At 54.6% G+C, this 2,422-nt stretch overlaps 1 protein-coding gene across 1 annotated transcript in view; it reads right to left on the minus strand.

The window, feature by feature from the left end:
* The window catches only part of LOC116216496 (protein scribble homolog), a 41,929-nt gene that overhangs the window by 20,833 nt on the left and 18,674 nt on the right, over positions 1–2,422 (minus strand). The gene's annotated exons all lie outside the window — the stretch shown is intronic.

The following is a 2,422-nucleotide window of genomic DNA, read 5'->3' on the forward strand; positions in this document are numbered from 1 at the left end:
CATCCAACTGAAATCTGCCCTCCCTCCCCCTTCCAACCATTCCCCTGTCCTGCTGTTATCTCCCCTTTCCAAGAGCTGATCCCCTCCTGTCTGCAGGCTCCCTTCAGGTCCCGCAGGCTGCACTGAGGTCACCCCACAGCTTCTCTTCTCCAGGCTGAACGAGCCCAGCTCCCTCAGCCTGGCTTCGCAGTGGAGGTGCTGCAGCCCCTGCTCACCTCTGTGCTCCTCTGGACCCTCTCCAACAGCTCCCTGTCCTTCTTGTCCTGGGGGCTCCAGCCCTGGACGCAGTGCTGCAGGTGGGGCCTCACAAGAACCGAGCAGAGGGGGACAAGACCAAGCCTTGCTTACTTTGCTATCAGCAAGCAATGCGCACACTGAGATACCAGCAGTCTCGTGCACACTCCTTGCTCTCATTTACACTCCTATCTGCATTTCAGCAACTCTGCTGCTCTCCTGCAAAAGCGACTCCAAGAGCAGCACGTGGCCTTCCCCCTCCTGCAGCATTCCCAGCTCCACCACCACACTGCCAAACACCATCTGTCTCACCCCAGCTTCCTTCCATGCACCCCCGGCACACACCACAACATAAATCTCTCTTCTTGCTCCGCTGAGCTCCCACGCAGTCACACCACATCGCTGCTCTCCACGCTGACCCGTCCCATCTGCACACGCACACTCGTTGCTCTATGGGCCCATTTCATCTCCACGCGCACTCAGAGCAGCAACAGTGGGGAACAGAGCACAGACCCCTCTACACGCTGAACGGAACCCGAAGCACTGACCTCTTCTCCTTCAGTACCATAAAAGAGTGTTTGTTACCCCACCGAAGCCTTCAGCAGCGAAGTGGGGATAATGGGAGAACAATGCTGCAGCCTCCTCCTCCCAGCTGCCGGCGGAGCAGCAGAAAGACCCTTTGAGCCCAGAGCACATTCCCCAGTTCCTGTGTCACGGCAGCGCTCACCAAAATAGCTCTGGTGGCCGGGTGGGCTGCTGGCTTACAATGGCAGCTGAGAGGCTCAGGAATTCCTGCTGCCCTCCCCCAGCCCTCACCCCCACCCCAACCCAACGCAGCGAACGGCAGAGCTGCGGCTCAGATCCTGTTTCTTCTGTCACCGAGGTCGGTGCTACCCCCAGAAATAATGCTACTGCACCGCGTCCCTCCCCAATGCAAAAGGCTCCGATCAAAAAAATCCCCCTCCTCCCCACCAGAATCCAACTTTCTTTTCCCACAGTGCCCTGCAGGCATCCGAGGCCAGGCTGGATGTGGCTCTGGGCAGCCTGGGCTGCTGGTCGGCGACCTGCACACAGCAGGGGGTTGGAACTCAACGAATCTTTGAGGTCCTTTTCAACCCAGGCCATTGTAGGATTCTACGAAATTATCCTAACGCAAAGTTACATCAGGCTAAAAGTGCTTTCAGGAACGTTGCTCATTTGTGGAGGCACTCATTATGTCAGCAGTCCAGCAGCATGAGGAGGGTTTGCCATCCCGCAGCCATGTCACCCTGCCGCTGCTTCTCCTCGCCAAGCAGACAGCAGAAATCTCACTCGATTATCACTCATTCCAAGCCATCCCGCAGCACCAAAGCTCAGTTTGCTGACACAGGGTAAAAAAGGAAATGCTGCTCTTAGGGCCCTGCGGAGATGGGCTGCACAAGGGCTGGTGGACCTCAAAGTCCCGTTCTGACGATGGACGTGATTGGAGCTGAGCTTCACCCACTCCTCACATTGATCTCCAGCACTGCATGCGGCCCAGTGCAGGATGCCCTGCTCCCTCAGCTCCACGTGGACTATTTTTATCAGACGAGCAACAATTTCTATTTCGGGGAGGCAGCAATTCTGGCAATGCAGTGTGCCTTTCCCAGCCTTGCTCTGTCACTCTACACCCCAGCACAGAGAACAGGAATATTTCTCTGCGACCTCTGAGCAAATACAGAAGAAACGCGTTTGCAATTCTGACCCACAGCTTTGCTTCGGATGCTGACAAATTTAATCTGAAATCAAACAGCCACAGAGAGAGAACCACTGGCCAGGAATCAAAAGCTTCAGATCGGAAAGCATAGATTAATTAACTAACGATGGTGACCCGTTACTGAAAGATGTAAAGTCATCTTCATTTCCTATGGTCCAGAAAGCAAAATGAGGCTTTAAGTGCACAATCATTCCTGGCTATAGCTTCCAAGCCCGCAATATCCAGAGGAATGATAGACAGTAACAGCTCCTTTGTTAGTGTGATGGCATTATCCTGTAATATACCCATGTTACCCTGACTTCCCAATGCAGTACTGCAAACGCTGCGGTGCTGAGAAGCTGCCACTGCAGAGGGCATCACTGAGAGGAGGCTTCCATAGAGACACAGAAGTGCCCAGCTTGGAAAAGACCTGAAAGATCACCGAGTCCAAGCACAGCCCAGCCATCCCAGCCC

The sequence above is a fragment of the Meleagris gallopavo genome, chromosome 3 (genome assembly GCF_000146605.3).
Source record: "Meleagris gallopavo isolate NT-WF06-2002-E0010 breed Aviagen turkey brand Nicholas breeding stock chromosome 3, Turkey_5.1, whole genome shotgun sequence".
NCBI classification, from domain to species: domain Eukaryota; kingdom Metazoa; phylum Chordata; class Aves; order Galliformes; family Phasianidae; genus Meleagris; species Meleagris gallopavo.